The sequence below is a fragment of the Lepidochelys kempii genome, chromosome 3 (genome assembly GCF_965140265.1).
Source record: "Lepidochelys kempii isolate rLepKem1 chromosome 3, rLepKem1.hap2, whole genome shotgun sequence".
Classification (NCBI taxonomy): Eukaryota; Metazoa; Chordata; order Testudines; family Cheloniidae; genus Lepidochelys; species Lepidochelys kempii.
The window spans coordinates 100,406,589-100,433,743 of record NC_133258.1 but is presented as its reverse complement, the minus strand read 5'-3'; the positions used below and the strand labels follow the sequence as shown (position 1 = coordinate 100,433,743).

At 42.2% G+C, this 27,155-nt stretch overlaps 1 long non-coding RNA gene across 2 annotated transcripts; it reads right to left on the bottom strand.

Annotated features, from left to right (window-relative positions):
* Window positions 1–5,414: 5,414 nt before the first annotated feature.
* On the bottom strand, window positions 5,415–17,566 carry LOC140909020 (uncharacterized). 2 transcript variants are annotated; one of them, XR_012158052.1, is made up of 4 exons: window positions 17,495–17,560; window positions 9,711–9,840; window positions 9,126–9,459; window positions 5,415–5,589 (listed from the first exon to the last, which is right to left on the bottom strand). It is a non-coding gene; the product is annotated as an uncharacterized lncRNA (long non-coding RNA). The 2 variants fall into 2 exon arrangements; XR_012158051.1 differs by lacking the exon at window positions 9,711–9,840 and having other exon boundaries at window positions 17,495–17,566.
* Window positions 17,567–27,155: the final 9,589 nt, after the last annotated feature.

Sequence of the window (27,155 nt, the reverse complement as noted above, 5' to 3'; positions counted from 1 at the left end):
TGCTGCCAAATGTTATCTTGTTCTTCGGTTTTCCCATCCTTGAGGCTGTTGGGTGGATTCCAGTCTGCCCTCCGGGAGTGGGGGGGGTTTGGGGGGAGGTCCTCTGGTTGTTTCCACTTGACACCTTTTTCTGCTGATCAACACTGGATTCTTAGGCTGGCACCTCCCTGATCATTCATTTATTGTCCACACCAAGCATCTATCCACATACATCCTCTATCTCTATTTTAATCACAGTTGTTAACAAAGTGAGATAAATACAACAAAAGGGCGGGGAGTCTCTGTGTGCTGTTTCTGTTGTTACAAAGTATTGCTTTGAGAACAGACTCTGTCTTATGATGTACTAACACAATTAGCAGCCAAAAACCAAGAGACTTCCCTCTTAATTAGTAATACCCTGGAATTTAAACTATGGAAAAATCAAACTCATTTGTGATTTTAATACAGAACTTCAATATGATCCAACACTAGTCTAATGATTCTACTATGAATCAATAGAAAGGAGGTCTCTCACTTGTGATCCATGGAAGGTTCTATAGAGAGAAGTTGTTTGCCTGTTCCATGTCCTTGCTGTGTTCCACTGTCCACTATGCAGCTTTGTTGAACAGCAAAGCTTTTTGGGAAGATGTACTGACTTAATTTAGCAAGGTCTTACCCCTTCCCAGGCCCGTCTTATTCACTGTAGGCTCAATTCTGTGCCTATTTCAGTGAAGAATTGCGAAAGGGGGAATATTGGTAAAAAAACTCAGTTATTGTAAATATTGGTGTGCACACCGCCAGCTCTGTTGAGGTAGGCATTTTTATTAGGTTAACCAGACCTGCTGGCCTCCGGGAAGGTAGCAGGGGACCTGCTGGCCTCCGGGAAGGTAGCAGGGGGAAAACGCATAGATTAAGCTATGATTTCAGAATCTAGGCTGTGTCACTTGCTAAGTAATACCAGGAGTGACAAAGAGATTGAAATATCCATGTTAAAATGTTTAAAAGAAAACAGGGTAAGCCAGTACCAGAGGGAGGAATGGAGTCAGAAGGAACTCCAACCTCACCTTTTGTTTAAAAAAAAAAAAAATTACACCTTTTAAACAAATCCTTCAAAAATTTGGGCACAGTCCTTGGACTAAACAAGCCCTAGCTGATGTCTGCACTGTTTTGGACCTGGAGGATAGATTGGCTCAGTGTATCCTCATATACAAACCTTCTAGTGCTGCCAAAAGAGATGCAGCAGCAATTTGGTTGTTGTGGGAGGCATGTAAGGATTCTTACCTCCGCTTGTCCTCATCTAAAGAGGAAAAGGCACAAACGGAAAAGGGAGCAGACAATTGAAAGGTGCTGGCTACAAATACCCAAAGCCAGCTGAATTAAGGGAATTAAGCAGCTAAACTTTGTGAAAATGTTTAAAAGGAAATGTATTAGAGAAAGAGCATTCTTGGTTTCTTTGCAACTATTCTGAAGGAAAAATGGGCCCTTTTCCAAAGGAATGTCTGTAAATTAGCCAGGCAAAAATAAACTATCTGATTAAAATCATTTGACTGGACAATTTAGTCAAATTTGCTAAAAGTCAAATTTTGCTAACATAAGGGGGTTCTATTGGAACTTAGCTGCCTCAAATGTATAAAGGGAATGTAAGATGTAAAAAAAAAAAAAAAAAAAACACACAGTGTGGAAGGGATGTTAAGGAAAAGAAAATGTGTATGTATCTATCTGTGTGTGTGTAAATATGTAAAGTTCTAAGGACCAATTGGTTTTGGTTTTGTTTTAAATAATGCCACTAAAAATTCATTTGACTTTTTAATTCAAAGTTGCAAAACTGACAGACCTTTTTGCTAGACACAGGTAATTAGTGTTGTTTGGCTTTGGGATTTGGCATTTAACCCTTAAAAGGTAACTCAATGCTTTACAAAATTTAAAATGTTTTTAAGTTGTGGCCGCAGCAGGGCAGTCAAAATCAGGAGAATAGAAAAAAAAAATTTGGATTCTTTTTGTTTGGTTGGTTGGTTTTTGTTTGTTTGTTTGTTTTTGTAACAAAATAGCAGATGAGAGCTGTAGTAAAAAAATTAATAAATAAGAAATTAAAAAAAGACAGTGCCCCTCTGAAGCAACAGCAGGGATGAGGTGCACAAAATAAAAAGAAGCAATGTTAGAAACACTGAGCCTTAAAATGGCTACTTAATGCTATTAGGGTTTCAAAGGGAGCCACAATAGGTTGGTCAAATAAATGCTCAAATAAATTGGTTAGTCTCTAAGGTGCCACAAGTCCTCCTTTTCTTTTTACAATAGGTTGGGTTTTCTTTTTCAGATTGCTGTGTGTTTCGGAAGCAGAAGTTAAAAGTAATCAAAACTCTGGTGAAAGTTGATTGTGTCCCTTTTAAGATAGTCTCTGAGCTGCTGATGGCTTTAAATCCAAAAGCAGGAAGCGTCTGTGAAAATGCAAATTACCTAAATGATAAAGGAAGGAAAGAACTAGCAGCACAAAGGAGCTGCAGATAAAGGACATACCTGGTCAGCAAACAAATTGTCTAAATAAAAGGCATGGGATAACAAGATAATTTTAATAAATTTAATGATAAGTACCCCTGTAACAACGTACAGTGTGTATGATTTTTGGAAAAACCCTTTAAGGTTGTATAGTAATGATGCTTCTCAGCTATTACCTGTAAATAAACTTAAAGCTTAACACAGCAGGAAAAACATTATAAACTTGGTCCACTGTATAAGAAGGGAAACTGAGGTACTCCACCTCAGGGATTTAATGACTAAACAGTGGGATAATTTCCTCATAACCCTTAAAAGATAGAAGCCATTGAAACCTGGCCTGCCTATAGAACAAAAACAGGAAAATGTGGGGGCAATTCCTCCGTTTTGCCTACAATCAGAAAGGGTATTTGTAAAAGAAATATTTTAAGCAATAATCTGCCACCCCAAAAGGGGTAGAAACATGTTCTTTTTGTCTTTCAGAAAATCAGGAAAAGCTGATGCCAGCTGAAGAGCAACCCAATACCATGAACCTACGGTCACAATAGAAATTGTGTTTTGTGTTCTGTGTTTTGTCTTGTGTTTTGTCTTGTTGCTAGCACTGTTGTGTGTTTAAAAAAAAAATACTGAAGACCTGCAGGTACTTAAAAATAAATTAAGCTCTCTGTCCCAGCTACAGGACAGCCTGATGCAAAAACAAGTACATGCCAATGTAGACTTCGTCCAAATTGGTCTGGGTAACCTAAAAGGCCAATGGAATCTTTGGTAATGGCTTAATACTACCACATGGCTTATCCATAAGAAAAAAAAAAATTTAGAAATAGGAAACTACACAGCCGTAGCTATGGGATGCACTGAAATGCAGATACTTGCACTAGCTACTTTGGAAGACAAAATGTTCTGGATCATATTGGGAAATATTAAGGGTTTGATGCATTTGTTAAAACAAAGAAAGAGATCATTGTTTGATACTTATCAATATGAATGGATGCAATACATTTCCAGTATTGTATAACCAGACTTGTTAATGGGAGAAATTGTTGTCAAAATTGCACACCAATGTCCCTGGAGGCAAAGGTATTGAAGGTTAACCCACTCCCCATATTACACATGGGATCCTTCTGGCTACCCTGGACCTCAAGCCAGTGGGTTGGGGAGGGAGGGAAGCTATTGGACACTAGAGGTTATACCGAATGGACTCCTCAAAAGTGGGTGTGCCTCACCTTGCCTGTTGCCCCAGAACCTTGTAGTAAAGATACATCGCTAGGATCATGTATATGGCATGAACTGGAATCACAAACTCAAATTGCCTCACAGTACCTTCTCTTGAATAGGCTACACAGAAAGTGACATTGACGATTATAAATCTTAGTGTCAAAAGGGGGATTATGCTGGATCATATTAAAGAAGTTCTGTATTAAAATCACAAATGAGTTTGATTCCCCAGAGTTTAAATTGCAGGGTATTACTAATTAAGAGGTCTCTTGGTTTTTGGTACTGTTTCTCTCCCTCTATGTGTGAAACTTGCAAGCTGCTAATTGTGTTAGTACATTCTAAGACAGAGTCTGTTCTCAAAGCAATTCACAAGAGAGAGAGACTCAAAGCAATACTCTAACAACAGAAACAGCACCCAGAGACTCCCCGCCCTTTTGTTGTATTAACAATTGTGATTAAAATAGAGATAGAGGATGTATGTGGATGGATGCTTGGTGTGGACAATAAATGAATGATCAGGGAGGTGCCAGCCTAAGAATCCAGTGTTGATCAACTGAAGAAGGTGTCAAGTGGTAATAACCAGAGGACCACCCCCCCCCCCCCCGGAGGGCAGACTGGAATCCACCCAACAGCCTCAAGAATGGGAGAACCAAAGAACAAGATAACATCTAGCAGCACGGAGCCGTCAGGAATGTGCTATCTGCTGATTGATTCAGCAACAGCATGATGAAGCAATTCCCATAGACTGGCATAGGAAGAAATTCCTATAAAAATAAACTCTAGAAACTGAGAACTTTGGGGTCTGATTCTGCAAACCAACTTCCAGGAGCATCAGTTGAGCATCTGACAAGGCCCTGGCCAGTGGCTTGGCATGAGCAACTCTAAGGCTGGTAACTATGATAACAACCTTGCAGAACCTGTGTGTGTGTGTGTGTGTGAATAAATATGAAATTGAATGGAATGTTATAGCTATAACTAACTGCTTACTATGATTCTTTCTGTATTCACAATAAATGTGGTATTTTGCCTTTTTCCCTTTAATAAGATCCTGCTGGTTTTTATTTTATTGGTATAACACCACCAAGCTAAGAGATTTGAGACATTGTAACAACCCATTGGTTTTCCATAGAGGTTCTCTGGTTGTTTAACAGGGCCTTAGTTTTATTCTCTAAAACACCAGATTATTTTTAGACCACCACCAAAAAAAAATCTAAATTTCAAAGCCCATCTCTTGTTTTCAAAGTGTTTTACTGATCCTCAAGGAGAACATGGGTTTAACAGTAACTTGCCTGATGATATAATCTCTGTCATAGCCTTTGGCTATAATTGGAAATTAGCAAAGTCTGGACTGATTTCAGCCTTTCCATTGGACTGGGCAGGTGCAAGTCAATAAAGGCTCTGTGCCTATAGCTACTGTTTGATTATTTGCACTGATAATACCAAACTGTTGCAAAGGACACAGTCAGTCAGTAGCACTGACCTATATTTTAGCAACACGGAACACCGGTTTTGCAAGTTTTCATTTTCCTAAAGTATATAAAAATATTGTTTGCCTCTCAATTAATCCTGAAATACAGTTAGGTGCCTTTGAACTGTTATGGCTGAAATACTACAGTAACAGCATTGTGTTGGCTGCTGTTACCAGTTATGACATGAGAAGACAAACATGGGAAACATCTGAGAGACTTTAATCTTACCCAGGAAGATTTTTACTGAAACAAAATATGCTGGTGTCAAAAGTCAGTTTATTATTTGTATTTTAATCTACTTTAGCAATCACAGGTCTACTCTCTAAATCCAATTAGGAGATCATAATGAGAAAAAAATCCATGTTCTGATGCATCATTAAATAAAGTCTGAAGAAATCCATTGTTCCCCAGATACTGCCCATGTAAGAAAGTAGGTCTGTGTAAAAAGAGGAAAATGAATTAGAGCTATTAGTTCTGAGGCCTCTTGAACACAAGAAGTTAGTTCAATAGCACTTATTATTCTAGTGATGTTAAAGGCAGTGCTAATGAATTGGAAACAGAGAGCAGAGCTTCAGTTATTTGGGTATGGCTTAGGTCAATAGGTTCAGGGGGGGCAGCTGCAACATCCACTGCAATCCAACTGATTATACAAAATATAACAATTTTAGAAATTGAACACTGTATTGCAGTTCAAAATTAACACAAGATTAGATGGATACAGTCTTGATTTCTTAATCCACATCACCCCATCCGCATATGGTATCCCCCTGAACTGACCATATTGTTACTGCCCTCCCCTCCAACTCTCTCCTCTCTTCTGTGAGATCTACAAGGAATTAGCCAACTAGTAGTTCATATGCTGAAGGACTGTTGGGATAGCTGATATGTAGTAATAAATAAATAAATAAATGTTTTATACAAAAGTTACATTGACTATAACTCTCTTCCAACCACGATATGTTGCTTGTCTTCTTGGGGCCAGATTTTATCATGTTTACTCCCCTTGGTTTGACAATTCAAGTTAGGTATGACAACATGGATAAGGGTGGCAAAAAAAACAGGCCCTTAGAGTATAAACTCTTCAGGATAAAGTAAAACACATAGGAAAAGTTTAAAAGGTAAATGCTGAAAGAAGAAAAAAAGTGTACTGCAAATCAATCTTTCTGAGAAGAAATATTTTGAGTGGGATTTTCTAGGGTGCCTACGGCCCAGATTTTTAAACCTATCTAGGAATTTCTGTGCTCAGTATCGCAAAGGCTAGCTGTTTTAGGATTTAAATCTTTTAAGATCCTAAATCAGTTGGCTGTTGTGATGTTGAGTGCAGCAATGCCTAGATATCTTTAAAATTTGGGCCTATGTTACTTAGAAGCACAAGTTAAACTGACTTTCAAAGCGATTTGTGTTTCTAAGTCTCTCAGGTGCTTTTGAAATGCCACGTTTCTTTATTACAGACTTATATTCAGACAGCCAAAGACTCTTCTATGGCAAACATTGTAACCAAGGGACAAAAATACATGTGTCTAACACACGTGAAAAATGCCCTTTAGTTACCAATTATAGGAAGCAAAGGTAGAGTCTCCAATTGACAAGGATTTCATCAGTGTTAGGCGTTCTCTTTTCTGGTCTTGTTTGACAGTGACAAGAAAGGTGGTGAACTCCTAATTCAGCATGAAGCATGTGTATGGTATTTTCCCCATGGTGTACACTTGGATTATTGCTTAACTACATCATTTTGTCCACTTACAAAATTATTTCCTGTAAGAATTGGATGACTGAGGGTCTAAAGTATTTCAAAATTCAGTAACTATACACACCCTATTGAGAAATTCTAGGGCAGATGATATCCTGAGTTTCTTCATGCATCTTATACTTCGTTATTGAAGCGTTACAGGTATTTGATCATGAGATCAGAATTATACAAGGGTGATCTGGTGCCCATAAAGTAAGAGCCACATATCCCTGTGCAGACATTTGCCCAAAATCCAAAGAGAGATCCTTCTGTGAGAGCAAGGAGGTGGCCGCCCCACATTTCCATGAGTAAAGGAAAATCCAAGCACAAATCCAGTTCTGAATTATGTAGTACAAGACTGAACAAAACTGTATGCTGTAATCACAATCCTGGATTGAAAGGGTCTGGGACAGGGTATGACCAGTTTAAGTTGATAAAAAAAAATATCACTGTGTTCTGCATCGCAGTGTCCTATTTCAAATATTACATGTCACTGTAGAGTTCTCCAGAACTGACAGATGATGGCTTTCTTAGAGTTCTTACTGGAAGCTAGAGCCTGGAATGCAAAGTTTTCACTTCAGTGCTGTAACAAACCCTATTTCACATGGACAAGAGAATATATCAGCAAAAAAATGTCATGAACAAATATGTGCTTTCTAAAACTACAGAGTGAGGATTTCAGGGCTGGCATACCTAATAGCTCTCTGAACTATCATCCAAGAAACAAAGGTTGGATTTTCAGGACATAATATACGTGTCTCAGAGATCGCACAGACCAAAAACTGCTATGGGGGCAACACACTAAATCCCTGAAAAGGGCTGCTCTTCTAACCCTGGGGAGCTCCTCCTGGTGGAGACTCATCAGGCTGCTATACTGGACCCAAACTTTGGGTCCCATGTGCTCTTGACTTTCTAGGCAGAGTTGAAGCACCATCTCTCTAGCTCTGGGTCTCTCAACCCACTGGCCAGGTTCAGACCCCATGGCTGACACTCCCTTTTGGTAATGGGGATGCCATAGTCCAATTGTCTAAGCTCCAAAACTGGTGCCAGCTTTCCTAAGCCTCCCCTGTAGCTGTTGCATCCTCTGGTTTTCTGTTTCCCTCTTCCGGGACTAGATTACAGGAAATGCAGGTTACACACAGACTTTGCAAAAGGAATTTCTGAACACACACCCACTTCACTCTTAGACAGTACAAGAAATTACAGATCTATGGAAAAACAAGAAAACTTGAATGCAGATCACTGCCACAATTTCCTCACCACTCAAAATCCCTGTGGCATTTGGTCAGTGTCTTTTCAAGGATCCAAGATTCCTCCTCTCCTCAAGTTCAGCCTTGTCTACTGCTGGTCCTGATCTGCTCCCCTCTCTCCAAGGGCTGCTAAAACAACCTCTTAATGTTCCAAACCCTCCTTCCCCATCTGGTGATTCTCCTCAGTGACTTCAAGTTCCTCATCAGATGAGCTGTTGATAAGCTCACCTAGATAAACTGATTCCTTGGGTGAAAGCTAGCTCATTGTCTGTCTTATGGTATTTGCATTTAAGTGGAGACCTTCCAGGTTAATGACCCTTGATTGCTCTGCATTTTTAGCCTTCTGCTTGATGCAAAAATTTCTTCTGATACCTCTATGAAGCTTTCAGCACAATATGGAGGGTAAAAAGCAAAACTGGAGGTATGCATAGACTTACAATCCAAATGGTGGTGTGACATACCAGGGTACAACCCAGACCAATGAGTAGCTATGTCCCTCCGGCTCTGTAACCTGGGGTGCCCTTTACAATGCCTTACTGCTCACAAACAGCCTCCAGCATATAAATCACTTCCAGCTACATTTGTGTGTGCTGCAGTCAGCCAGCCACACCTTGACTCTTATCAGCCTTAAAGTTTACCATATACTACCAGTCTCAGATTTTCCCCTAGAAACATATGTACTACCCAGCACCTCCTGGGCAGAGCAAATATATTGAGCCTATTATTCCTTTGAGAGAATAATACGCACACCATTTGTTACCCCAGATGGGGTCACCAAGACACTTCATCTTGAACACACTGGATTAGATTAAAACAATAAAAACAAGTTTATTAACTACAAAGAGAGATTTTAAGTGAGTACAAGTAATGAGGCATAAAAGTCAGAAATGGTTAAAAGAAAAATAAAGATAAAACTCTTACTAGTGCCTAACTTAACAAACTATGTTAAATTCAAGCAAAGTTTCTCTCCATATGCTCCAGCAGATTACTCACCAAACGCTCAGGTCAGGACCCTTCCCCAAAGTCCAATGGCTGCTTCCTTTGTCTCTTCAGGTGCAGTAAATTCAAGTGACAGGGAGGGAGAGGGAGTGCCCTAGGGTATTTGTCCTTCCTTTTATAGTTTCTGTCCCCCTCTTGAAAAATATTTCCAGCTGAGAACCAGGAGTCAAAAAGTCTATGTGGAAGGATCTTCCCTGCTGTTTTTTTCATCTGTTTTAACTTCTTTGTCTTCCCTTTCTGCTTGATGACTGCTTAAATACAAATTAAGCAGACCACACATTCCTTTGTTTAGGACAGACCTTCTTTGCCAACTTCTATTTGAGCAGGGCTGTGTGGTTTGGAACATGTGTTAATTACATCATTCAAGGGAATCTTATAACTTCACATACAATGCTACCACACATATTGTACCAGAACAATAATGACCAGCAAATTATGACTTTTCAAAGGATAGCTTACAAGGCATACTTTGTACAAAGATTATTACAGTAGTGTGTATGGTGTGAATATAGGGGTGTATTCTAGCACAGGTACTTGCAGAACAAAATTGAGTTTGTAGTTTGATAAAAATACACATACTAATTTGTCACAGGTAGTAATAGGCAGGATCTTATTTCTCACTGGAAATCGCTCCAACCCATTAAAAGACTCTGTTAATGGATGCTGAATGGAGCCCCATTTGTTCCTCTTTGCCCAGAAGAAAAGGTCACTGCAACAGAGGAGGGTATCTTGGATTAGGAGGTATAGTGTAAGGAATAAGAATGGGGAAACTCTGAGCTACAGAAAGGATGCAGAGGAAGAAATGAGTATCCCAGAAGAGCACAATATAACATCTCATCATTTATGTCAATTCTTCTTAAATGAGAAACAACACTTTCTTTAACAACGTTCATACATGTAATGTAAATCTAGCAAACAATTCCATCAGATAAAACAGAGAGCATTTGAAAATTTCTCAGAGGTTATACTTGCACAAAACACATGCACTTTTAGAGGTTGTCAGGATACCACCTCACACACACTCTGAACTTTGGGGTACAGATGTGGGGACTCACATGAAAGACCCCCTAAGGTTATATTCTACCAGTTTAGATTAAAACTTCTTCAATGCACAAATTCCCTTCCTTGTCCTTGGACGGTATATTGCTGCCACCACCAAGTAATTTACACAAAAATTCAGGGAAGGGTCACTTGGAATCCCTACTGTGGAAGTAGATAAAGAGAATTTGGATGCAGGCCTCTGAAATGAGCAGGAGTCAGGCTAACTCTAGCTTTATTAACGTGAAATTTGTAGAAGCGGGGATAGTGCGAAGCGAGTGGAAAACAACTGTGAAAGAGGCTGTTGTGACCTTGTATGAGATAAGAATAGAATGCAGACTAAGAGAAATGGTGAGAAAAATAAGAGATCATGAAGGAATATGTATAAACAATATGCAGTTGTTGCTTATTATTGTCTGTAATAAAGGTATAAATACTTGCTCTAATTGTTTATCTTAGAGAGACCTGACTAGGTGGGGGAAACCCTGTGTCCTAGTGCACTCTCTCCCTCTGTGCAATTGCTTGAGATAATAAAGTGTATCTGACTTGCTGCACCCAACCTGAGAGTGAGAACTGTGTTTTTCTCTGACAATCTGGGGGCTCGTCCGGGATGGCAACGCCTGCTGAGACAATGGCAGCTGCTATGGATCATTCCCTTTCAAACCCCATGGTGCCACAATAGAGGTGTCATAAATATAAAGGGAAGGGTAAACACCTTTAAAATCCCTCCTGGCCAGAGGAAAAACACTTTCACCTGTAAAGGGTTAAGAAGCTAAGATAACCTCGCTGGCACCTGACCAAAATGACCAATGAGGAGACAAGATTCTTTCAAAGCTGGAGGGGGGAGAAACAAAGGCTCTCTCTGTCTGTGTGATGCTTTTGCCGGGAACAGAAAAGGAAGGGAGTCTTAGAACTTAGTAAGTAATCTAACTAGATATGCATTAGATTCTGTTTTGTTTAAATGGCTGATAAAATAAGCTGAGCTGAATGGAATGTATATTCCTGGTTTTGTGTCTTTTTGTAACTTAAGGTTTTGCCTAGAGGGATTCTCTATGTTTTGAATCTGATTACCCTGTAAGGTATTTACCATCCTGATTTTACAGAGGTGATTCTTTTACTTTTTCTTCAATTAAAATTCTTCTTTTAAGAACCTGATTGCTTTTTCATTGTTCTTAAGATCCAAGGGTTTGGGTCTGTGTTCACCTATGCAAATTGGTGAGGATTTTTTATCAAGCCTTCCCCAGGAAAGGGGGTGTAGGGCTTGTGGAAGATTTTGGGGGGAAAGACGTTTCCAAGCGGGCTCTTTCCCTGTTATATATTTGTTAGACGCTTGGTGGTGGCAACAATAAAGTCCAAGGGCAAAAGGTAAAATAATTTGTACCTTGGGGAAGTTTTAACCTAAGCTGGTAAAAATAAGCTTAGGGGGTTTTCATGCAGGTCCCCACATCTGTACCCTAGAGTTCAGAGTGGGGAAGGAACCTTGACAAGAGGTAAGAGACCTTTTGAAATCTCTATTGGGATATCAGAGGAGGACTGCCTGTGAGGCCGTCTGTCCCTTTTGGGCTTACGCCATCCTAACTTATTGATTGTGCAGCAAGATCAGATACAGAGCAGTGCTGGGGAACTGTTTTTCCACCCCCAATAAGTTTAATGTACTGGTACTGAGGGGTTGTTACCGCCTCACCTAAGGGAAAGGTTGTATTAAGTCTGAACATAAGGTAAAGATGCATCGTGGTACGCAGGAATAGAGGCCTTGGGGGTGTGTGTGTGTGTGTGTGTGTAAGTAAAAGAGAGAGAGTGAGAGAATCAGTGTGAATGAGGGTCACCGGAAGATGCCCAGAGCACCCTGAGAAGCCAAAGGCTCGTAACCAGGGCTGCCTCTAATGCAAGCCCGGTGGACTGCACCTCAGTGGATTGGTAAAAGAGCCTGACTAGGGGGGCTGTCTCTGCATGGCATCGCCCGGCGAGCAGCCTGCCTGCGTCTAGGGTTGTGTGCCTCTATCCATCTTGTCCCCTGTCCCTTAAAATTAGAATCTTTACATGCGTGAACATCCATCTAAACAATTCCCACTAGAAGGTATCTTCGATTTAAATAAAATTATACACCTCAGAGGAAGCCACAAGGAGACTCCACAAGTCTCGGGTGCAGAGTCTAAAGGACTCCCAGGAAAAATTAAAAACTCAAGTACAGGCTTTAAAACGAAACGTAAAGCATTAGGATGCCTCCCAAATTATTTTTGTTAACCCCTCAGCTTCTTTATACTCCCAATTAGTTAAGGCTGAAGTCAAGGAGGGAAAGGAACGGGTTAATTTGAAAAGTTAGTTTGGCCTAGAGATAAGAAGAAAGCTGCTTTGCGTTGAAGGTCAAGAATTGACATAGATCATGCCAAGCACAAAAAAAACCCTGCTTTCGGCCCCAGCTGGCTGTGAAGAAAATATAGACAAAGGTAAAACAAAGGCAAATAAGTTGCAGGACTGAGATTACATTTGCGAAGATTAGCCACCCGGTGAGACCCAACAGTCTGCCTTTGCAACCCTGGAGCTGGTGTGGTTTGAGGACACTAAAGAAGCCACAGGCAGCTGGCCCGAACTGGAATACCTCCCAAAAGCAGAAGCAAGTTGGAAATTTTTACAACGTGTCTCTGAACAATTTGTGCACAGGATAACCTCCCATCTCTCTCTCTCTCTCTCCTACCCCCTGGCCTGGCCAGCCCGGGAAATGTTTTTGTGAGTATAAAACGGGGTCAGGGTTTGAGCATTAATGTTTTTTTCTTCTCTTGAGTACTGTTATTTTATTAATTAATGCTTTAAATTCAGTCACATGGTGTGTTCTCTTCATCTCCGCCCTATGTTCTTGTGGTCTTAGCCTGATCAACTAATGCACAGGCAAATTGGTAATGAAAATCTGTCACAGTTGTAATGGAAAATTGAGGATGGGGAGAACCCTACAGCATGCACACCATCTCTCTCTTTTGCCCTTGATATTTTACGTTTGCTTTGTTTGGCACAGTTGGTATTTCCAGGGACACTAATAGTATCAGCTACGGTAACTGACCTTTTAGAAACATGACATGTACAATTCCCTGGGCTACTTGCCCCACAGCAGCCCTCACTTCCTCAAGCTCCACTTCACCCTGACCTCAGGGCCTCCCTCCTTGTGCCTGATATGGTGTGTACTACTCAGCCTCTCCCACAGCACAACTTCCTCCCACAGCTCCTGACACGCACACCCAACTGATTGGCTGGGAGGCTTTTAACTAGTTTCAGCCAGTCCCTGATTGGCTTCAGGTGTCCCAATCAACCTAGCATTCTCCCTGCCTTCTGGAAAGTTCTTAATTGGACCCAGGTGTCTTAATTAACCTGAAGCAGCTTCCATTTCACTTAACCTGGTACCAGGGATTTGTTTAGCCTGGAGCTAATATATCTATCTGGACTTCAGGAAAGCAGACTTCGACTCCCTCAGGGAACGGATGGCCAGGATCCCCTGGGGGACTAACTTGAAGGGGAAAGGAGTCCAGGAGAGCTGGCTGTATTTCAAGGAATCCCTGTTGAGGTTACAGGGACAAACCATCCCGATGAGTCGAAAGAATAGTAAATATGGCAGGCGACCAACTTGGCTTAATGGTGAAATCCTAGCGGATCTTAAACATAAAAAAGAAGCTTACAAGAAGTGGAAGGTTGGACATATGACCAGGGAAGAGTATAAAAATATTGCTCGGGCATGTAGGAATGTTATCAGGAGGGCCAAATCGCACCTGGAGCTGCAGCTAGCCAGAGATGTCAAGAGTAACAAGAAGGGTTTCTTCAGGTATGTTGGCAACAAGAAGAAAGCCAAGGAATGTGTGGGCCCCTTACTGAATGAGGGAGGCAACCTAGTGACAGAGGATGTGGAAAAAGCTAATGTACTCAATGCTTTTTTTGCCTCTGTTTTCACTAACAAGGTCAGCTCTCAGACTGCTGCGCTGGGCATCACAAAATGCGGAAGAGATGGCCAGCCCTCTGTGGAGATAGAGGTGGTTAGGGACTATTTAGAAAAGCTGGACATGCACAAGTCCATGGGGCCGGACGAGTTGCATCCGAGAGTGCTGAAGGAATTGGCGGCTGTGATTGCAGAGCCACTGGCCATTATCTTTGAAAACTCGTGGCGAACCGGGGAAGTCCCGGATGACTGGAAAAAGGCTAATGTAGTGCCAATCTTTAAAAAAGGGAAGAAGGAAGATCCTGGGAACTACAGGCCAGTCAGCCTCACCTCAGTTCCTGGAAAAATCATGGAGCAGGTCCTCAAAGAATCAATCCTGAAGCACTTGCATGAGAGGAAAGTGATCAGGAACAGCCAGCATGGATTCACCAAGGGAAGGTCATGCCTGACTAATCTAATCACCTTTTATGATGAGATTACTGGTTCTGTGGATGAAGGGAAAGCAGTGGATGTATTGTTTCTTGACTTTAGCAAAGCTTTTGACACGGTCTCCCATAGTATTCTTGTCACCAAGTTAAGGAAGTATGGGCTGGATGAATGCACTATAAGGTGGGTAGAAAGCTGGCTAGATTGTCGGGCTCAACGGGTAGTGATCAATGGCTCCATGTCTAGTTGGCAGCCGGTATCAAGTGGAGTGCCCCAAGGGTCGGTCCTGGGGCCGGTTTTATTCAATATCATCATAAATGATCTGGAGGATGGTGTGGATTGCACTCTCAGCAAATTTGCGGATGATACTAAACTGGGAGGAGTGGTAGATACGCTGGAGGGGAGGGATAGGATACAGAAGGACCTAGACCAATTGGAAGATTGGGCCAAAAGGAATCTGATGAGGTTCAATAAGGATAAGTGCAGGGTCCTGCACTTAGGACGGAAGAACCCAATGCATAGCTACAGACTAGGGACCGAATGGCTAGGCAGCAGTTCTGCGGAAAAGGACCTAGGGGTGACAGTGGACGAGAAGCTGGATATGAGTCAGCAGTGTGCCCTTGTTGCCAAGAAGGCCAATGGCATTTTGGGATGTATAAGTAGGGGCATAGCGAGCAGATCGAGGGACGTGATCGTTCCCCTCTATTCGACATTGGTGAGGCCTCATCTGGAGTACTGTGTCCAGTTTTGGGCCCCACACTTCAAGAAGGATGTGGATAAATTGGAGAGAGTCCAGCGAAGGGCAACAAAAATGATTAGGGGACTGGAACACATGAGTTATGAGGAGAGGCTGAGGGAGCTGGGATTGTTTAGCCTGCAGAAGAGAAGAATGAGGGGGGATTTGATAGCTGCTTTCAACTACCTGAAAGGGGGTTCCAAAGAGGATGGCTCTAGACTGTTCTCAATGGTAGCAGATGACAGAACGAGGAGTAATGGTCTCAAGTTGCAGTGGGGGAGGTTTAGATTGGATATTAGGAAAAACTTTTTCACTAAGAGGGTGGTGAAACACTGGAATGCGTTACCTAGGGAGGTGGTAGAATCTCCTTCCTTAGAGGTTTTTAAGGTCAGGCTTGACAAAGCCCTGGCTGGGATGATTTAACTGGGAATTGGTCCTGCTTTGAGCAGGGGGTTGGACTAGATGACCTTCTGGGGTCCCTTCCAACCCTGATATTCTATGATTCTATCTCCCACTACTTTTCTATAGCCATCTGGCCTTGCCCCGTCACATTAATTAAAATCTTATTAGGCTCCAAGGGGCTACAATAGGTGGTGTCTTCCTTTTCAGATCACTGTGTGTTTGAAAGCAGGAGTTAAAAGTAGGAGTTAAAAGTAAAAGGCAATCAAAAGTCTGGTAAAGTTAATTGTGTCCTTTTTTAAGTAAGAATCTTTAAGCTGTGGATAGCTTTGGATCCAAAAGCAAGCCGGAAAGCATCTGTTTTAATGTAAATTACCTAACTGATAAGGTAGAAGCCACTGAAACCTGGGCTGCCTATGAAACAAATACAAGAAAATATGGGGAATTCCTCTGTTTTGCCTGAAATTAACAATGGTATTTGTATAAAAAGGAAATATTTTAAGCAATGACTGACTGCCCAGAAGGGGTAGATCTATGTTCTTTTTGACTTTCAAAAAATCAGAGAAAACTGATGCCAGCTGAAAAGCAATTCAACATATCATGAATTTACTGGCACAATAGGAATTATGTTCTGTGTTCTATGTCCTGTTTTGTGATGTTTGTCTTGTGGCCAGAATTGCTGTGTTTAATTTTTCATAGGACAATTTAGTTTAAAACTAAATAGAAGGGTTAAATCAAAATGCAGATACTTGTTTTATTCAACTACAAAATACAAAGTGTTTGGATAATATCAGGAAAATGTGATATACTGAAGTTTACTACATTTGCATAAGAAAAAGAAATTTCATTGACCAGATCTTTTAAATTAAAAATTGTTGTTAAAATTTGCACACCAACAGTCTTTGGAAGCAAGGACATGAAAGGTTAAGGATCCCATATTACACATGGGATCCTTCTGGCTACCTCTAATTTCTAGCCAGAGGGCTGGGGAGGGAGGAAAGCTATTGGACACCAGAGATTGTACCAAGTGGACTCCTCAAAAGTGTGTGTGTGTGCTTGTCCTGGCTTGTTGCTCTAAAGCTCTATAATAGTCATTTTACTAGAAGGGTGTATGTGGCATACATTGAACAATAAGACTAAAGTGCTGTATAATGGGCAATGTATTTGTGTTCATTTTTGAATGAAGGTGTGTGAGTGGAAAGTGAAAGTTTCCTTTGTAGGTTAAAAGAAGCCAAAAAGGAAAAAAAATAAAAATAAAAAGAACTGAGGATGAGTTAACTCAACGCTGTAGCTGGCAGGTTTGGTCCAAAGATAAGACACTGGCCCGCCCAAGGACACTGCTCCCAGCTAAGACTTGGCTGACAGCCAAGAAAGAGCGGGGGCTTGAATGTGCCCAAACAGCCATGATATCTGCAAAACACTGTCAGGCATTAATGAAATATGTTAAGTCTGTTTATACACAGGTGAAAGAAGCACTACCCAAGGATCCCCCCAATATATCCCCCAAACCCCTTCATCCCCTTTCCTGGGGAGGCTTGAGAATAAAATACCAACCAGTTGCCTTAGCAACGTGAGCTCAACCAGACCCTTTGTCTTTAGGACACTGAAATCAATCAGGTTCTTTAAAAAAGAACTTAATATAAAGAAAAAAGTAAAAGAATCACATCTGCAAAATCAGGATGGAAGGTAACTTTACAGGGTAATAAAAAGATTTAAAACACAGAGGATTCCCCTCTGGGCTCAGCTTCACAGTTACAAAAACAGGATTAAAAATACCTCTGTAGCATAGGGAAATTCACAAACCAAAACAAAAGATAATCTAATGCATTTCCTTGCTCTACTCACAGTTTCTGTGGTTTTAGATTGATTATTCCAGGTATATTTTTCAGGAGCTATTGTACCTGCTTGGCTTCTCCCTCCATCCGGAGAGGGAACAACACACAGAACAACAAAACAAATCCTTACCCCGCAGATTTGAAAGTATCTTCTTTCCTTATTGGTCCTTCTGGTCAGGTGCCAACTAGGTTATTTGAACTGTTTAACCCTTTACAAGTAAAGCAATCCAGTACAACTGCCAAGGAGGGATTTTATGCTGCTCTTCCCCCTATATTCATGACAGAGGTCATAGGTAAAATTCTCCCTCCTGTTATAAAAATGTAAATGCTGAATAATTCCATTGGTTCTGGGTTTACAGTACGCTCGAGTAACAAACCAATTGGTCCTGTGCCTTTGGAACCCCAAACATTAGTCTTTATCTGGACATATGCTTTTGCGATCTGATTGTGTTTTATTTATAAATACTTTAAAATGCCAAAACTTTGGTTAAAATATTAGGTGTTCAGGCCCATGTACCGTACAATACATATTTTGATCACACAAGGATTTCAGAGTTACATAAAAACCCAAATCATAAATACACAAGTTAGATTCCCTTTCGGCACAGGAAGAATATTAAATAGGATAGTTCTTACATGTTGGACTATATCTTCCATTTAATTCTGTGTTCTATTCCCCTATTTCAACTACCCTGTCAGCCTGTTCTAAACCGATAAAGACAAACACTTAGAGAGACAAGGCGGATGAGGTCATATTTTTTATTTCACCAACTTCTGCTGGTGAGAGAGACAAGGTGAGCTGAAGAAGAGCTCTATGTAAACTCACTTGTTTCTCTCACCAACTGAAGTTGGTCCTATACAAGATATTACCCCATCCACCTTGTCTCTCTAATATCCTAAAACCATCACTATTACAACACCACTGTATAACGACAAACACTGTAAAATAAACATTGGCCAGCTAATGTTGATTAACTAGTTTCCCATGCCATCTTTTTTGTTCTTTGAATCTCAGTCGCTTAGCAAAAGAAAAATACTCCAGAGCAACAGTGGTTTTACAAAGCTTCATTGGTTACCTGTAACAGCAGCAACTAATGACATAGGGTATGTGAAAATAACACAGCACTGGATTGTTGCTAGAGTGAATACAAACTTGACACATGGGTCCAAATGATATCTGGACTGTTATCGAGGATCCACATAACATGAGTACTGTAAACGCCCACTTTCCTATTTCACTACCATTCTGGAATGAAAGAAAAGGAGTACTTGTGGCACCTTAGAGACTAACCAATTTATTTGAGTATGAGCTTTCGTGAGCTACAGCTCACTTCATCGGATGCAAAGAGTGAACATTAATTCACAGGCTAAATGTTCAAACAATTTTGATTAATTACTCACAAGCCAATTCACTGAGGTCACCTTTCCTACTATAGATTTATAGTGACGACATTTTAAAGTTTCACATAAATGTTATACTGTCCCAAGGACTTAGAGAATACTTAACTATTTAGAGCCAACTCCAAACCCTTATGATGAAGCCTAAAGACTGAGTGCAACTCTCAAGAATTCTCTTAAGCTGCTAGATCCCAATTCTCACTTACACTAAAGTTGTTTTACACCACTTCGGCAGTGGAGAAGGGCCTTAAAGTGAATGTCAGAGCAGTGTAAAGGGCCTTTGTGTAAGAGAGAATTAGGTTCTTATTTTCACTTTCTTTACGCATACACCCATAAAGGGTTTTCATATTCCTTTGCAAGTTAATTATGGTAAATAAGTGTACAGTACTCAACAAAGAATTACTTTCTTAGTTTAAAGTTACTTTTCAATATCTAAACTGCAACTTGTTAGAGAAATCTAGATACAAAGGGTGAAATCCTGGCCCTAGCTAAATCAAAGACAAAACTCTCATTGACCTCAGTGGAACCAGGATTTTACCCAAAGTCTATGACACCGGGACATATGCACATGCATTTCATTATCAGTTCAGTACCCACTTCCAGAAAGTAAGTAACTTGAGGAGAAAGTCAGTAATTCATCAGATTTTATTCATTTCACAGTTCAGCTCACTGCAGGAGTTAGTAGTACAAAGATGCATGAAGCATGTGACTGCAATTAGTCTTTTTTCAGTTGTGCTGGGTGGCACTCTAAACAAGTTGAAAAAGAGACAGACATTTAAAGGCGCCTATCCAAGATAGGTATCTGCAAGAGCTCTCCTCAGGTGGCCAGCTTAAAACTTCGGACTTCTCCCATCAAGGTTTCTTTGGCTTTCAGGAAAAAGTTATGAACAAAACTGGCCTTTATATCTGGTTCCCAAGGGGCCATCCATTGAACTATTCCTATTAAAAAAAACTAAACGTCAATCAAAGCAAAAAGCCATATTTCTTACAAAAATCTGTAGAGACTCTACCAGAATGCTAGTTTTAGTTCATGGATCTTATCCAAAAAGAAAGCAAGCTATTTACTGCTGCTTTTGTTCCTGGAAAATTCTATGAGCTGCCTGTGCAAGATTGGGCCATGTAGTTTGCAAAAATCTTCTGGAGGAGCCAGCTTGTCTTAGACCATGCACTTCAGCTGTTGAACATCTTGTCTTAACAAGATATCTTCCATTGTTCTGTCCAGAGTGTAACTCAACACTGGGGTGTTGTTCTTGCCTCTACTAGTTTATCTTCTAAGTTGCAGTTTCATAGTCAGTACTTTTCAGGTACCTCTTTCACAAACAGCTAATTCTCTTGCCATTTCTTTGTAAGTATCTGCTTTGTTTTCAACATGTTTAGGGGTTCATAATATAGCAACGTATAATCTTCTTAGGCCACTGATGATAGGATCCTGGTACGCGCTACCAAGCAATCTTTCTGCAACCAGTAGTCAGACAGACAGCCAAGCCTTTTTCACCATTTAAATCTATACCCATGTCCCTTTTTCTGGCCTCAGAACCCCTTTATTACTGCCAATAACAAAGTCTTCCCTGCCACCTGAGTTTCCCTCCCTCCTCAGGGAAACAAACTATCACAACTGCTTCTTTCCTTTCTGGGAGAAAGTTTCTTAACATAAAAATCAGCTTAACTCAAAGCCAGAACTCAACAGCCTTCTTCTCCAGACTCAGCAATCCATCATGCCCCTCAGAGGCTCCTAATGCCCTCTTAAGTATTTTTGCACCTGCTTCTCACTGCAGGTAGCTTCAACTGGGCCTTTCCCTGTGGCAGGCATGGAAGTCTTCTTCCCCAGTCCTCTCTGAATCTGGTTTCCTTCTGGATCCCCTTTAGGGATCTCTCATCAGTTATTCATGTATGAGGGCCCCAGCTCTCAGTGCCTCTGATCTTTCTAAACCGTAGAGCTCTGTCCTCCGGATTCTGGGACCCTCTAGAGAGGCCTTTCCTAGCCCTTATCTGTCTCTTCCTCTTTGAGGGAGCAAGTTCTCTATGAAGGACCGCCCTTGGGCTACCATCACATGATTCTTGGTCACTTGACCCAACCATCAAAGAGCCCCGAACCCTTAAAGGACCAGCCCATCCCTGTGACCTTGCCTTTTCCAGGGTAGATGTATTTCATTTAACATACCATAAACACAAGCACCTTGGAATACCAACATTCTTACTGCTTAGCTTTCTCACTCTTTCCTAAAAGGAAATATCGAGAGAATCCCTTTCTTCTCCTAGCAGGACACCCTATTAGGCCTTGTCTACAAGGGGTAGTTTTTTCAGAATAACTTTTTGGGGTTAAACTACCTGGCATCCACCCACAAAAGTCCTTTTTTCCAATTATCTGGCATGTTGTCCCATATTAACGTATTTGCTTTGGAAGTGAAATAGCTGCTTTTGTCAATTACCAGTGATTACTATATCATGCAATTTTATATGATGTACTTAGTAATTAATATTGTTGCTATTTCAATTCCCTCATTCAAAGCAAATTGGAAGAAAGGGAACTCCCTTTCTGAGGTGCGTTATCAGTAGTTAACTGTCTGTTAGTTTGGCATATATCATCCACCCGTCAGCAAGACTCAAGAATTTCTCTGTTAGATTCCATATTTCTGGTGCCTGATGCCCTTACTTTTTGCTCTTCTACAAATATTAATTTTGGGGTAACCCTTAATTAACAATAATATACATGTTAGGGGGCTTATTCCTTCACCCACTTACTTCCCTGGTCCTTCTCGCATGAACAGAGAGCAACAATACCCGAAGTCCAAAGGTGCAAACAATTCGATGTTTATTGGGGTGAACTTCCAGCAAGCATGATTCCAGTTTCCTTCCTTAGTATCCTCCTTCCCAGCTCTGACACCACAAAGCCTTACACCTGTGTCCCTGTTCCCATTCCTGCCCTTAGCCAAACATGATTCCAACTTCCTTACTCCCATTCCCTGTTCCCATTTCCCCCTTTAGCAAAACATGATTCCAATTTTCTTACCCCCATTCCCTGTTCCCATCTCCCCCTTTAGCAAAACATGATTCCAATTTTCTTACCCCCATTCCCTGTTCCCATCTCACACACCCACATGCCCACCCCCACCCACACCCCGTCACTTCCTCATTGACTACAGATTATATAGTAAAACTTGAGTTCTGCTTAGCTATACCTTAACCAATCATTTTCCTGAAATTTAACTAACCAATCCTAACATATTGTAACATGATTATGTAACCAATTATATCCCACCACCTCAATTAGTTTACACCCAGCAAAATTAATTATACAGCAGACAGGAACAATCACAGAACCAGACAGAGATTATACAGACAAACAACAGCAAAGTGGGAACTATAATGACAAAACAATACAGAAGTGAGGATTTCACATCCCAGCTATTGATAAGTGAGTTCTTGCCAGACAGGATGCTATCAAACTAAATTTCCTTTTACATTTTCTAGGCACTTCCCTTTCTCTGGAGGTGATAGGAATACAATCCTGTCCTGATAGTGCCTAACAGCCCAATAGCACCTTATTTCAATGTGACTAGTTTGGAATGTGAGGATGTGACCGTTCGCTTCCCAGCTTATGGCTGCCTCTGCTGCTTAGCCAAAGGCCTTAGCCTAAGAACAGGGCCTCAGACTGTCACAGTAAGAGAAGGCCCTTACACCAGCAGACAGTGATCTTGATTCTTTCTTTTATACCTCTATCACTAGCCAAGTGATAAGAATACACCTAAATTCTTAGAGTACAGGCCTTTGCAGACAGGCCTGAATATCTATATCCTAACAATACAAATCTGGGATCTATGTATGACACTACACTTCTCCATTGTTTCTTTTAGCAAACTAAACATTCTGAGTGCAGGAAATTCCAAAAATTGTTTATACATCATTAACACAGCCACATCAAACACATGTAGTATTTTGTTATTCCTCTTTTTCTCATGAAATGTGAAGCTTAATGTATTTTATTACCAATATAAACTATCATAGAATATATAGGCTGTACAATATAGCAAAGTGAATAGTCTCTAAGCCACTGTTTCTCAAATGCGATCACCATGGCCGAATGTGGCCACCAGGGGATTTCCCTGCCGCCAGAGCAGCATCTTGGGCGGTGATGGGTGGGGGCAGCAAAACATGTCTCCGGAGACAGGTGGGGCACAACACTGAAGTAGCAAGGTGAGTTCTGTACCGGGGGGGTGGCGGGGGCTTAGTGAGGCTCGGACTTCAGCCTTGGGTGGTTGGGTGGCAGTAGGGTGACCAGACAGCAAGTGTGAAAAATTAGGACGGGGGTGGGGGGTAATAGGAGCCCATATAAGAAAAAGACCCAAAAATCGGGACTGTCCCTATAAAAATCGGGAAATCTGGTCACCCTAGGCGGTGAGGACTTAGGTAGCCTGGCTGCAGACTAGGGCTCAGGGGGCTTCAGACTCTAACCCATGGCCGTGTGGCAGCAGGCTCCAATCCCCAGTTCTGGCCATGTGGTGCTGATCTCCAGTCCCGCTGGCAGCCTCTGGCCCCAGGTGCTGACCCCTGTCCATGTGCTTCAACCCCCAGCCCTAGTCACTGACCTAGAGTGCCAGCCCCAGGCGCAGACACTGAGCTCCAGTGCCTACCGGCCCCAGGTGCACATCCCCAGTCCTGGCCTTGGGCTCCCGCGGGAGCTGGCTCTGGAGGCTGCCCCCTAGCCCTGGCTCTGTGGCAGCAGCCGCAGACCCCAAGTGCCAGGCCCAAACCCTGGTGGCAGCCAACCCCCAGCCGCACGCTCCAACCCCAAGCTCTGGCTGCTGACCCCATGCACTGCTCCTGGATGTCGGCCCTCAGTTCTGGCAGGAGCTGGCCACGGGCGCGATCCCCAGCCCCAGGTGCAGATACCCAGCCCTGGTCATGTGGCAGCAGGCACCAACCCCCGGCTCCGACAGGTGCTGGCCCTGGACACCAACCTCCGGTCACACAGGAGCAGGCTCTGGTGGGTGCTGGCCCAGGACACTGACTCCTAGCTCCAGCTGTGCAGCTGCCGATGCAGACCCCAAGCACCGACCCTGGGTCCCGACTCCCAGTCCTGGTGGCACAGCAGCAGGTGTTGGCTCCGGGTTCTAACCCGCAGCTGCATGGCAGTGGGTGCCGATCCCTGGCCCTGGCCACACAACTGCAGGCACTGACCCTGGGCTCCAGTGGGTGCTGGCCTAGGACGCCAACCTCCACCCCGAGGCGCTAACCCACATCTCCGACCACGCGGGGGCGGCTCCCTGCCAGCCATTGCCCCTGGCCTCTGCTGCTTCACACACCCCCCTCAATCCAGGTCTTAATTTGCCAGGACTTGCTGTGAAAAATGATATTAAATGTACAAATATCACTTTTGACAGCATTATTTTTATTATGGAGTCTGCAAAAAAAAAAAAAAAACCCTACATAAATAAATTGCAATGATCTGGATGTTTATACATGCATATTTATTTGTTTTTCCTAAACTTAATTAAGTATTTTAGGGGAAAGTGTCAGTGCGGCCACCAGCAAGAGTTGGTGGCTGCATTCTGAGGCCACCAAAAATTTTGTTGTGAGAACCCCTGCTGTAAACTGTCTTAAAGGTTGGTATTTCCTAATTTTTGAGGGCTTGATTTCTGATCCTTGAAGTTCCAGTAATTCTAGTTTTGTTTGGAATGTATAATCTAAATGTCTTCCAGCACCACAATCCAATGCGTTCTCTGTCCAAGATCCTACGTACTGGTATGTTGGATCCCACCAACATGTCAAAGAAAATTTATGACACACATCTCTACAACAAAGACATTAACTATTGTATAAGCTGTTTTGCCAGCAAAAACAAGTTATTACCAGACCCTTGGAAATCATCCTTTTCCTTTGGTAGAAGTCATCTGGTCTTTGTACTGAGTTTTATATTAAGCAGTCTGACACAAACCACTTGTGGCTGTAGTACTGAGCTCATTGATACAGCTGCAGTATTTAGACAGAAAATTGTTAACATGAATTAAGATGGAGGCTAGCACAACCCACTTAACTTGTAAATAAAAGTGGATTGCGTTTAATCCTTCTGCCCGTCAGAGTTGGCAGCAACAAGGGCCGGGTTCAGTATCTAGGGGCTCCATTCCAATAACACAATGCAAAACTGGCTCAAGCCCCCACCCAGTGACCTGGGACAAATATATACTAACTACCCCCTCTCAGAGGCAATACTTCCTCTCTCACAAGCACAGAGTCTGAGTGTAGCAAAAGACTTTTAATAACAGAGAGAAACAATGTGGCATTATGTTGGGGAAACACCACCAACAGGATTCATAACACAACCCATGAGCAAAAACCCACCCAAGCAAATTGGGCCATTTCCTTTTCCTTTGGCTCTTGAGTCCAGCAACCCAAAAGTCTCTGTCCCTAGTCAGTGCAACCCCAGAGTTCGAAAGTTTATCTGCAGAGTTTTACCTCCCAGCCTGGGTGGAAATGGGGGGGCGGGGTTTAAGGGAATCATAGAATCATAGAATATCAGGGTTGGAAAGGACCCCAGAAGGTCATCTAGTCCAACCCCCTGCTCAAAGCAGGACCAATTCCCAGTTAAATCATCCCAGCCAGGGCTTTGTCAAGCCTGACCTTAAAAACCTCTAAGGAAGGAGATTCTACCACCTCCCTAGGTAACGCATTCCAGTGTTTCACCACCCTCTTAGTGAAAAAGTTTTTCCTAATATCCAATCTAAACCTCCCCCACTGCAACTTGAGACCATTACTCCTTGTTCTGTCATCTGCTACCATTGAGAACAGTCTAGAGCCATCCTCTTTGGAACCCCCTTTCAGGTAGTTGAAAGCAGCTATCAAATCCCCCCTCATTCTTCTCTTCTGCAGGCTAAACAATCCCAGCTCCCTCAGCCTCTCCTCATAAGTCATGTGTTCTAGACCCCTAATCATTTTTGTTGCCCTTCGCTGGACCCTCTCCAATTTATCCACATCCTTCTTGTAGTGTGGGGCCCAAAACTGGACACAGTACTCCAGATGAGGCCTCACCAATGTTGAATAGAGGGGAACGATCACGTCCCTCGATCTGCTCGCTATGCCCCTACTTATACATCCCAAAATGCCATTGGCCTTCTTGGCAACAAGGGCACACTGCTGACTCATATCCAGCTTCTCGTCCACTGTCACCCCTAGGTCCTTTTCCGCAGAACTGCTGCCTAGCCATTCGGTATCCTTACTTGGTCCAAAGCCAATTGCCCCACCTCTCCATGGGGCTCTGCTCCACCAGCCACTCCACTCTGCTCTACTAGCTGTCCCATGAACTGCTCCAGCCATCCCATGAACTGCTCCAGTCCACCAGCTGTCCCACAATATATCTTCAGCCCCCCCACCACTTAACACAGTGCTCAGTGACTTCAGCTCTTAGTAATTTTAGCTCTTTAGCAATTTCAGCTTGTAGTAGGGGAGCCTCAATGCTAGTACACCATTAGCCCAAAGTGAATTCAGCTCAGCAGTCTGTAACTAGACTCCTAATTGAATCAAAATTAGCTCTGATACTCTACAGTGAATAGAAGAAGGGGAAGAGTACAATTGGCATTTCAGGCCATACCACCAAACACTAATACCTGTCTCCAGTCTCTCTCAAATTTACTGGGTTTTGGAACCCATGACTCTTGCCTAGAGAGTGCTGTTTAGTCGATGGCGAGTCCCTCCATCATAACAAAAGGCCAAGTACAGTTCCACTATCCTTGATTCACGTAATCAGGATAATAACAGTTTATTCTTCCTGCCCCAATAACAGAGAAACTGGGGCTCCTACAGCAGCCAAAGTGATCATCTAGGCAGGGTGGGTGTGCCTATGCAAATGAGATCAGCCCCTGAAGTTCTTTTCCACTACCTGCCACAACTCACCACCAGATGTCAGGGTAGAGCTCATCCTGACTCTGCTTACATCTGCTAGCCTTCATCTTATGAATACATTAGGTTAATTATATAGATATAGATAATACATATAGATAGTTAATGCATCAGATCTGGTTGGAAGAAAAAAATGAAAGACATCCACAAAATTGGTGGCAGCAGGGATGGTGGTATGAGCAATTTTAAACTTGAGACAACAAGCTGGTCTACACCCAGTTTTTGTACCAATTTAACGGTATCAGTTTAGAAATCTAAGTCTTTACCAAAATAAACACATTTACTACGTCCACACTAGAGGTGGCACTGCTAGAAGTATATCAGTTTCTAAACATATATTGGTACAAAAACTGGATGTAGACCAGTCCAGTGTCCGGTGC